Below are 11,533 nucleotides of genomic sequence, written 5' to 3'. Positions count from 1 at the left end.
CCCCCGCAGTTAAAATAAAAGAGCCCAATCACCTGCACAATCTCTCGTGATCCAGTGATTGATTAGTAAGGTCTGATGCAGACCTTACTAATACTTCCTTTCGGCTGGAGCTTTGAGCTAGTGATTGCCGACACTTGCCGGCATCAAAGATGCAGACTGTGTAGCTTCAGGCGGATAGTACCAGTTTGCGGGCTGGTACTTTGAGACCCCTGCACTAGAGGCTGAGTTACAGTAGTTCCACGTTGCCACAAATCAGAAACCTAGCACGGCCATGGAACTGCTGCGCGGACACCATAGCGGCTGCATGGGCCGCTACTGCGGTAGTTTTACCCCTGGGTCATGGGGGCATTACAACCTGCCACTGAGCTAATATTTCTCTTATAACAGGAAGAAAATACAACTAAATAACAGCACACACTCTTATGTCTGAAATGCAGGTCTTCATTTTCTTTAATTGTATTTCTTTTACTGGCTGGTTCTCTTCTGGCTGGTTGACCTATTTCAGTAGGTAAAAAATATTCAGCTCTATCATCTCTCTGCCTTTCTGATTACACTGACCTGACATATTAAATTCTTGAACTCATTGACTAAGATTAGGTGTTTGTAATCACAAATGAAGACAGATGCACAAATCCACAAATGCAGACAGATGATCAGGACATGAGCAGAGCCGGTTATACCTAGTGGTGTGGGTAATGCTGTGAGAACCCCATCAAGTGCCCCAAATGCCCCACATTAAGGTTTACTGAGCCAAAGACAACAGTACATATGTGGCCTGTCAGATGCCACTACTTTGTGGCTCGTGGCCCAAATCTTGCATGCAGTAATTAGATTGCTGCTGTCTATTGCTTTGAATTGCTTCCCCCTGATGGGAGAGCAGTCTGATCACAAGTGTCATGTGGCGCCACCAACATGTACATCGGATGGTTTTCTGCAGCACGTACTTGTGTGAACCTGGACTAATAACAGCTGATCAGTAATTGGTTGATGAGCTCATATCTACTGCATTAAAAGCTTTTACTGCCCATCATTTTAGTGTTAACGGTGATTGCTGGCCCTAGTATTATTGCTCACTTTTTTTATACGTTACCTTTTATATGTTACTTTTTACACTTTTTTGGTAACACATAGGGGACTAAAAATCCCCCTATGTGATAGCAAATATACAGTGACAGGTCTCCTATGGAGACATCAGGGGTCTATTAGACCCCCAAAGTAGCTTAAAAAAGCAGATCTTCTCTGGCCACAGCAGTACTACACATCAGTTCTGCATTCAAAGATCAGAGGGGAGATCAGCAGTTGGAAGTGTGCTGTTCTCCCTCCGATCTCAGTACAGAGAGCCATCGTGCCTGTCCTGGGCTCGCATGGGGCAAAGGATAGCTGGCAACAGCGGCACTCCTACGCAGCATACAAGTGATTCCGATGGCTCTATAGCTGCCCAAACGCTTGTATGTAAGCAGCCGTTGCCGGTTGTAAATGATGTTTGTCTCCCAGGCACGCACGCATATATTATTTACAGCAACCCGCTACAAGGAAGCTACTGTCCAGCCATTTAATTACAATGGCCGGATGGCAAGCAGTTAAAGTAATATTCAAACCCCTGACTTTTTTTCATTAATGAGTTCAGGTCAAACAAATATATATTGCCCAGCAAAGTATTTCTTTAAATTATTTCCCAAGCACTTACGGTCATCATGTTTCCAAACAATTGACTCCAACTCTTTTAGCTTTGCTTCCCTGATCTTCCTATCCAGTACAAGTTTACAAAGGAGAGCCAAGTTTCCAGCAGCTGTCCCTCCACTAGCTTGGAAAAGGGAAGAGGGAGGAAAGTAGGAGTGGGGAGCAGGGGGTGTCTCGCCTTGTTGTGCTTGTGTCTATGTAAAAGGGACAAAGCTTACTAGCACACACAAGGGTGACTCCATAGGCCCCTGCAAGGGAAAGGAACCACCCTAAAACAGGATATCATGGCCAGTGCTCATGAGACCAGCTGATTCTGCAGGGAACTAAAACATTAATCATCAAGGAGCAGCATCCATTGTAAGTGATTTATTTAGCACTTAAAATAGCGTAACAACATGTTGACTTTAATATCACTTTAAATATCAATAAATAAAAAAGCAGCAACATAATAAACTGAAGCAGGCACTACACAGACAGTCATATATTGCACCTAACAACCTTGTGATTAGACAATGAACATCATGATTGTGTGTTCATATGACAACAGAACTCCTAAAGGAATTGTTTGCAGATTTATGCCCCTACATGCTTTGAAAACTGTTACAGAAAATCAATTATAACAAAGGTTTACAGCTTGATATAAATGACGTTTATGTTGAAACCTATGAATTCTCCTTATAAATCTGACCTTTGTTACATGTTGTGATTTGACTTTACCAAAAGCTCAATTTGTTTTAAGCAATGACTTTGTGCAAATGTGAATATGAACAAAGGAAAAACTAAAAGGTAACTGGACCTTGGAAAAAAAGGCCAACACATCCTTGAGATAGAGAATATAGTCTTATTGGGACCACTGGGCCTCATGTATAGGAATGAAGCCTACGCCGCCTAGGCCACATGGTTTTTGTTACCAATTATGACTGCAGATTGTTTATTTTCAAAAAGCAGTGAAATAAGAGGATCACATTTTATGATCAAAAACAATACATAAAATATTAGTAAATGTGGGCATGGACAAGCCCAATGGGTCAATGCACCACAACCATAATATAGAAGTACACAAACAAAAGAACACAATTATTCTTGGGACTTTTGATGTGCTACAGTGAAACTACACTTATACACAAGGTAACACATTTCATAAAGGATTACTTTTTATTTATACAAAGACAAAAACTAAACATTCATACAGTATATGTATAAAATTATGGCCATACATTGTTCTGGGATTGATAAATATTGACCATAAGGCAAAAGAAGTTTGAACATTACAATTTTTGTTTTGTTACAAAACACCACAGAAAGGGAATGGGCCAGAGAGGGTTTTCAGTGGGGGGCTTGCTGTGGGGCTGCTTACCTATTGTGAGGGATCCATAAGAGACTGGTACTATAATTTAAGCCCGCTTGGGAGATTTCTTTTCTGATAAGATCTGAGCTTCTTTATAGCTTGTCTTGTACTACAACACCTTGTTCATGCTTGATTAGCTGCAGTGAAGGGCAGGGGTCTATTACCCCTGATGTATCAGGGGTAATAGAAGAGAACCTGTTGCCTGCCAATGCTATCACATAGGGGTTTGCTAACTATTCTGTGGTAGCAATAAAAGTAAAGTGAAAAAGTGGTAAAAAAGGAAATAATAAAATAAATAAAAATTAAAAGCAACCCCACTGCCCCCTACATGTGAATGTGGGCACACACGAACATGTAAACAGCAATTGCACTACACATGACAGAACGGTTCTTCTTAGGGATGCACCGATACCGTTTTTTGGGTATCGAGTACCGATATTTTTTTCCAGTACTCACCGATATAATACAGATACCGAAAGTCCCATTAAGGAAGCCAAGAGGCGTGTAATGACTCGCCACCTGGCTTCCTGATTAGCAGGGAAGCCGTCTCCATGGAGCTGGATTTCTGGCCAATCAGGAAGCCGGGCAATGAGTCATTACACAGCTCCCAGCTTCCTGATTGGCCGGGAATCTGGCTCCATGCTCCCTCATCACCAAGTGCCAGCCAGCTTAGAATGAAGCTGGCTTTCTGGGTAATCTGAGAGCCGTGGGGTGGGTAATGACTCGCCGTCCGGCTTCAGGATTGACCAGCTTGCCGACCAATGAGGAAACTAGGAGGTAAGTCATTACACGCTGCCCTACTTCCTGATTGGCCAGGAAGCCAGCTCCATGCTCCCTCGTCACCAAGTGTAATGTGTGACGTGTAATGACGCGTACTAGTACTCGCCCAAATGCTCGCCACTGATACTAGTATAGGTGCATCCCTAGTTCTGCTTCATCAGCCTGAATATTTCATTTAATTTGGCTGTCAATGTATCCCAACATGGCCAAAACCTCACCTGACTGTTTTGTAATGTTGCGCATGGTGCCCTAGTACGCTAGGAGGATTGACTATGCAACGCAATAACATTTGCATGGACTGGCACCACCTGTTATCACAACACAAAAATGTGCCTAATAGAATCTCCATTCCCCCAAGATCTATTGACTGAATCATTTGCGGCAGACTGTGGGGACTTTGAAAAATTCTGATTGTCGCCCACCCATGCGTACTGAGATTGCCCAGTTTGCAATAATATATCTCTCGCTGCTTTTACCCCTCAAAAATTGAAAATTAGCAATTGAAGTAGCTGTTATCCAGCTTTAGCAATAGAGGTCAAAACAACAAGATAACAGACACTATAGGACATGTTCTTTCTAGTTAAAACTTTGAGAATTATTTGTCTGGCAGACTCCAGGAAGTAATTTCCTCACACCATGATTTTGTTTAACCAACTGAAATTGGTTGTAAGCATTTAATACAACTTTTTTTTCTTCCCTTGATTTTAATGCTGTCATGCAGGGTGCAACCAACAAGATTTCCTAGTAATTCACCCTGGAGGTTATACAATAAATGTGGGGAAAAAAAAGAAGAAAATAAACTGAGCATTTCTTTTATACTAGGGGAACAGGCAATAAAAAGCAACTTTATTAAAAAGCGTTACTATTTCCTTAAAAGATTTTACTAGCCGGGGCAGAACATTGCTCTGGGTGACGATTTCAGCAGCTATTATTGAAAACTCTGTTCAGAGGGTGTGGAAGGCCAAGCCTAGGTCACCTAAGTTAGTTAAAGTATTCTGTGGGTGGTAGCGGTCAGATTGATCAGCCAAAAAGACCTAATACCATTTTAATTCAAGAAACCATGACAGTTTTTTTATTGCAGTTCCATGCTTGCAAAACAGCATTAATCTAGAACAGTGAATGTAATAAAAAGGCACCGTCTCATGCTGTGTGAGTATATATAGGCCATTAATAGCTCCAGTGTTGATTACATGTGTCATCGGTCAGACATGTAATAGTCTAGAGGATTCAGATGGCAACTTTAAAATTCAATGTACAGTAATTGCATTGTACCTTGTGAACTGGGAAGTTTTCCAGTATGAAGAAAATCTGGTTTCAAGGAAGTTATAGCTTAATGTTTTGACAAATGTATGTATTTAGGTCTGTGTTTAAAGCTGAACTCCGGGATAAGATTATTTAAATGTAAGATTGTTTAAGTATAAGAGTCATGTGTATTCTTATTCTTCTTGGATCTCGGTGAGGTTTGTGTATTTCTTCCAGATCTGTGCAGTAATTGCCTCTGTGCAGGAGCTTCCTGTAATAGAGACCAGTCACTGCTGTTCTCTCTACTTGTATAGGGTGACTGGTCTTGTCTCCGACCCCCTCCTGCAGTTTTCTGCAAGAGGATGATAGTGTGTGGGGCCTGTTGAGTGCCCCCCGCAACTCTGCTCTCTGCAAAGGCTATGTTCAGCACAGTGATCATATCATGACATTTTTTTATGCTCGGAGTTCAGCTTTACGAAAGTACTTTAGACAAATTAATAAGATAATCCATCTTTTAGTTACACAGTGTAATTGTGTACATGCAGTGCGATTTTAAATAATGTTATCAGGATGTGTGTTAGGACTACAAATCACCTACCACTAAGGAATGAGGATTTACTATTACCATGGGTTTGCGGTGGAAGCAGTTGGTTTGAAATTTACAGTCCTGGCAAATTAATGAGGAAATTCACCAGCCCATATGCTTTGTAACCGTCCAAATGTTGTCAGCAGAGTTACAATGACCAATAGTGTGGGCTTTTTTATGTGTCTGCCCCCTTACCACCATTAAAGTCACAATATAAGGACCCTTTCCACACTGCACAGTATTGTATTTTTGTATATATGTGTATATATATATACACACACACACACACATATACATATACATATATATATACATAGTGGGTTTTTTTTCGCTTTTTTAAATATCCCCCATAACAGGGCCCAGCTCCCCATGCCCTTTTTTGACAATAGCTAGCCTTTTAGGCTGCTAAGTTTGGGCTTCATGAAATTTAAACAGGATTTGATGAAAGCCCCATGAATCGAACCCAGCCAGATTCTACCTAACTGAAAGTAGCTCAGAGGCATAGGAGACCCATTAAGATTAATTAAACTGCCATGTGAAAAAGTAAGTACACCTACTGGAAATTGATGACTTTTTGTACCATGTTTGAACAATCAAACATTAGATCTTCATTCAAACAGTGCCTACTGAAAAAAGTGATAACCTTTAATAAAGACAAAAGCAAAGTGTGCCTTTATAATTTACCAAAACAAATATATCAATAGATGCAATCGACTCTATTCACACATTTCATTTACTAATTTGTATTGCGATAATAGTCCACCATGGGAGTAAGTTTGAAGTGGTGACTACTTTACAACACACACAGAGACCATGGGGAACAAAAGTAGCCACCCTCCAGAAGGAAGGACAGTGTCAGCACCAATTCAGAGATGATTTGACAATCTACAGCAGAGTAATGCACAAATAATCTTCATTTTTGTTATTAGTTAAGGTACTTGAATGCATTTTTAAGATTTAACTTCTGACTTTAGTGTCACTTTAACCTCTTGCCGTCCGCCCGTAGTAAAAAAAACGGACGGACGGCACTGCAGCATCTGCGGGTTGCCGTCTCCAGACGGCAATTTTTTTCTGCTCGCGCGCGCCCCCTAGCGGGCACGCACGGGCAGAAAAGACCCGCTAAATGCACACACCCGTTACCGGGTGTTTCACATATAGGCGATCGGCGGGTCCATAGCCCGATCGCCTATATGTGCTCGCTGTCAGTGTGCCTTTGCTATTATATAGCGGGTTGTTATCCCCCTATATAATAGCAATAACAATAAGTGCAAAAAAAAAAATATAAATAAAAAAAAAAGAAAAGTAACACATAAAAAAATAAAATAAAATAAAAGCCACATATAAAAAAAGGGGAAAAACCCCCCCCAAAATGTTTAACTCCCCCACCCCCACGTTTACGCGCCTATAAACGTAAATACGCGTCCGGTGCCCCAGCGCGCAAAAATTACAATTGCGCTACACATGTTACATATCGCCGCGAACGTCGCAGTGAGAGCAATCATTTTAGGGCCATCAATCACTGATAACACTAAACTGATGAGCGGTAACAGCTTTTAAAGCGTCGCCTAGGGCCAATTTTGGGTATTATCGTTTTTTGAGGTTTCGCGTGCGCACGCAATTTTAAGGCTTGACATGTTTAGTGTCTTTTTACCCGACGTGACCCCATCTTTTATATTTTACCAAAAAATTGGGTAATAATAAATGTTTTATCATTTAATATAGGGGAAACTGTTTTTTTTAAAAAAAATTCGGTAATTTTTCCTTAATATAGTAAAAAAATAAAACCCCCAGTGGTGAATAAATACCACCAAAAGAAAGCTCTATCTGTCCCCAAAAAAGGGTATAAAATTAATTTCAGTACAGCGCTGCATGACGGAATAAATGTCAGTTAAAGTACCGCAGCGCTGAATACTGAAAAATGGCCTGGATGGGAAGGGGGTTTAACACCGCGGATGTCAACTGGTTAAATATATCACCCCATGGCCTCACATTCTTATTAAACACACTTTGATATCATGCAAAATAATACTTCACTCAATGACTGCAAGCTGCCCAGGCCCTGAAGCATCCAAGGAATCCTAAACCATTACATTTGCACCACCATGCTTTACAGTTGGTATGAAGTTCTACTCCTGAAATGCTGTCTTTGGTTTGTGCCAAACAAGTCTACAGTTATGGTGACCAATCAACTATATTTGATTCATCAGTCGACAGTACAATGTTCCAGAAGGCCTGGTCATTGCCTAAATGTTCAATTGCAAACTGTAGAGAAACATTTTAGACACACTTTGTAGAGCAAACATGTTTTCCTGGCAAACATCTAATGCATGTTAAATTGATGTAATCTCCTTCTGATTGTAGATACATGCACTTTCATACCAACAGTTGCAAGAGTTAACTGCAGATCCAATTATTGTGTGGTTCTTGGAACCTTCCTTTAGAATCACTTGTCAGCTCTTGTGCTGGGCTGGCCAGTTCTGGACACATTAGCAGTTATTTGAAATCTTTATTACATGTAGCTGATTGTTTAAATAGAATAATTGAATTCATATGATTTGGCGATCTTTTAAAATCCCATTCCAGACTCATAGGTATTCATAACCTTCATTCGGAGGGCCTTAGGGAGCTCTTTTGATCTTGGCATGGTGACACCAAACACATCAAAAGAGAACACCAGACCCTAGAAATCGGAGGCTCAAAGTGTGGTTACACTTTTTGCAGTTATATTTGAGAAAACCCTTCTATTTGTTTGTTATGTGTTCCAATTCCAACGGCATACCTAAAAAGATTTTTTTTTAATAAATAAAAATGACAAATTATTTTTTTGAGATGAAAGATGCACCTTTTAGGCCTTTGTGCAGATTCCAGGCAACTCTGAGCAGTATGAAAGTGAAACTAGAGAGTCAAACTGAGGGACAGGCTGGGCCTCTTCTCAATAACATACAATGCTTCTAAGTCTTTAAATCTTTGCTAGGACAGAAAGTGTACAAATCTAGTTTACCACTGATAATGAAATCTGCCAGCACAGTACGGAGGAGGTTCATTAGAGTAAGCATAACTTTCCACAGCCACCTCCTTAATATTACATAGGGATAAAATGCAATTAAAACACAAGCAGAAAATTGTATGCAATGTGAATGGAACATGTAACAAATATAAAGTAAGCGTTATCCCAATTTGGCTGCAAAAGTTGGAATACACTTTAAATACTATCCGCATACTCCCCAATGAGGATGTCATCAGCACCTATTCTGGAACACCTGTCTCTAATTTCATGTATTTGAAGTGGTGGTAAATGTAGACGAGTGTGTACTTTTTTTGCATGACAAATCTTTATTTTTTATTAAATTAAATTCTGAGAATAAAAGCATGTCAATTATATATATAATTTGTTAATGTATACCACCATCATCTGTAGGCACTGTTTAAATGAAGATCTAATGTTTGCCTGTCCAAATATATTAAAAATGTCCAGGGGTATACTAGCACCCCTGATATGACTGTATACAGTATATCTGTTCAGTTGAGGAAACCATGCATCTTTATTTAATTATACAGTACATGTTCTAACAGTACCATAAAAATACGTTATATTTTAAGTTCACATGTGGCCATGGTATCAATTTTATGTTGACTTATTTTTAATTTTGGCAATAAATATTGTGGTAATATCTTTTAGCCATTCATGGATGGATTCAAATTTTTGGCGCACATGCAGTAATTCGTGGACCCCTTGAGCAACACATTGTTTATGTTTTTGAAATTATACCTCTTTATGGAAGCTAGTCAGCTCAGGGTTTTGCATTATAATTGATTGTGATATATGGATGCTGTGAGACCTGAATGAAATGTTATTCTAATCCTTCAGAACATTGTGATACATGTCTCCAACTAGCTCAAGGGTTAAAGTGGTAACACAATGTGCAGCAGTGCAAAGATTAAATGAAGGACTGAAAGCCACATTTTCCATTTATTAAATAATACATCTTGTTTGGACAATTATTAGTTCAAAAATAAATGATACACAATCTTCTTCAATAAAAAGGAGAAAGGAGGAAAATCCAATAGCTATGTGGAGCAATAACAGCAGACAATCACAACTGATGTAGTTTTAGTTAAATGAACTGGTAACTGGACTTTGCTCTTTTCACCGTTTATTGAAGTTTGAACAGGGCTACAGTAGATTTCAGTCTCTGGAGTTTGTAAGCACACAACTATAGGAACTCAAAGAAACGCCCGTCAGGGATCACTTTTTATATAGAATGTTATATTGTTTCACTGGTCCCTACCTGGCTTAAGATTTTGAAAATGTATAATTAAGCACATATGTGTAGACTGTGTTACTACTCATTGTCAATAAGTATACAGGGAAAAACAACCTCCTTTACTCTGCTGTCCATATGCCCAAGACTTTTGTTCCCAAGGATAAATCCAGTCCTGGTTCAATCTCATGAAGGACAGCCTTCTGTCGGTGAATATGGCAAAGAAGAGATCTACAACAAAGCTGCTGGGGAAAAAAAAAGAGGAAGGTATAGCTGAAAGATACAAGTGTTACTGTGTTAGCAGCAGGGACAGGTAGCCTGCAAAGGTCCCTTCTGAACTGAAGACAGTTGCAATATAACAGTAAATATTCTGATATTAAGAATAAGATTTAGGTCAAACTTGACCCAAACCTAGCTTCTTCTCCGTTTTGTTGACACGCTGAACTACTTGGCCAAAATTTGCCAGTTCAGCCGCCCAAATCCTCAGTGATGGTGCAATGTAAACAACAGCCAGGAGGATCCTGGGTGATGTCACTGACCAAATATGGTTATGACCACATTTAACCAATAATGTCTCTTGGTATCCCCAGTTTTTTACGTATAGCAGCTGGGAATGTATCAATAAGACATTGTGACTAAGAATGGCTTTACATCAGAGGACATTTTTAAAATTTTTGTTTAGCAAAAAAATACTTTCACAGTGTGGGTGCCTTTACTTTTTTGTGGGAATGGTTAAAAGATGCTGCTGTGCTCATTCCCCTTGTGGAAGTGAATATCTGGGGGCCCCAGATATAAAGGTGGTTTGCAGATTCCTAAAAGTCCCCCCACAATCCCAACAATTTTTGTGGGACCCAATGTAGGGAAGGGTCCTATGAGCCTCCACATTAGGATAAGGTGCCTTGCAATGGAGGGGGGAGCAAAAGCTTCCCCCCACAATGTTGAAAGGCATGCAACCTGGTGTGGTTCAGGAAGGGGGGTGTCCCCTTGCTTCTTCCCCTTTCTTAGCCATCCAGGTTGCATGCCCAGATAGGGGCCTGATTGCAATTTTAAGGGGAAAACCACACTGTTTTTTACCCATTTCTTTTTTTCATATATAATTTTTAAAAGGTCTACATTGCACTGTCCTATAACAGCACGTGCAGATTTAAGGTATTCTCCAAGCATGTTATTTAAAGGATTTATATATTATCCTTGAAAAAGGTTGGAAAAGCTAGCTCTTTTAGATTTTTGTTGGGGTTTTGTGCCAAGTTTGGGGTTCATGTACTTTTTGCTGGGATCAGCAAACCTGTTTCAAACTAAACCAATCAGCTTTGCACTTTCCTATCCGATATGATACAGCTCATGGCGACAGTAGTAATCAAAGATTGAAAATGTTGGAAATTAATTTAGTCCATAAAATAAACTGATTTTTTTCAACACATACTGTTTTTGCAAGCTAGTGTTGCACAATAGGATTCGAGTAGGCTTATTTTCATCCCAAACCGGCAAATGTAATGGTAAAGAGAGCACAGTAGGGGGACGATCTGGATGTAGAAGAAAATGGATCATGCCAGCATCTTCAAAATTCTTAAAAAGGTGCAGCATTTAAACTATACTCTATAAATATTGATATTTCACATATATATCTTAACATTT

Source organism: Nanorana parkeri, unplaced genomic scaffold (genome assembly GCF_000935625.1).
Source record: "Nanorana parkeri isolate BGI_ZX_2015 unplaced genomic scaffold, ASM93562v1 scaffold217, whole genome shotgun sequence".
Lineage (NCBI taxonomy): Eukaryota > Metazoa > Chordata > Amphibia > Anura > Dicroglossidae > Nanorana > Nanorana parkeri.
Note: the sequence above shows the minus strand (reverse complement) of the source record.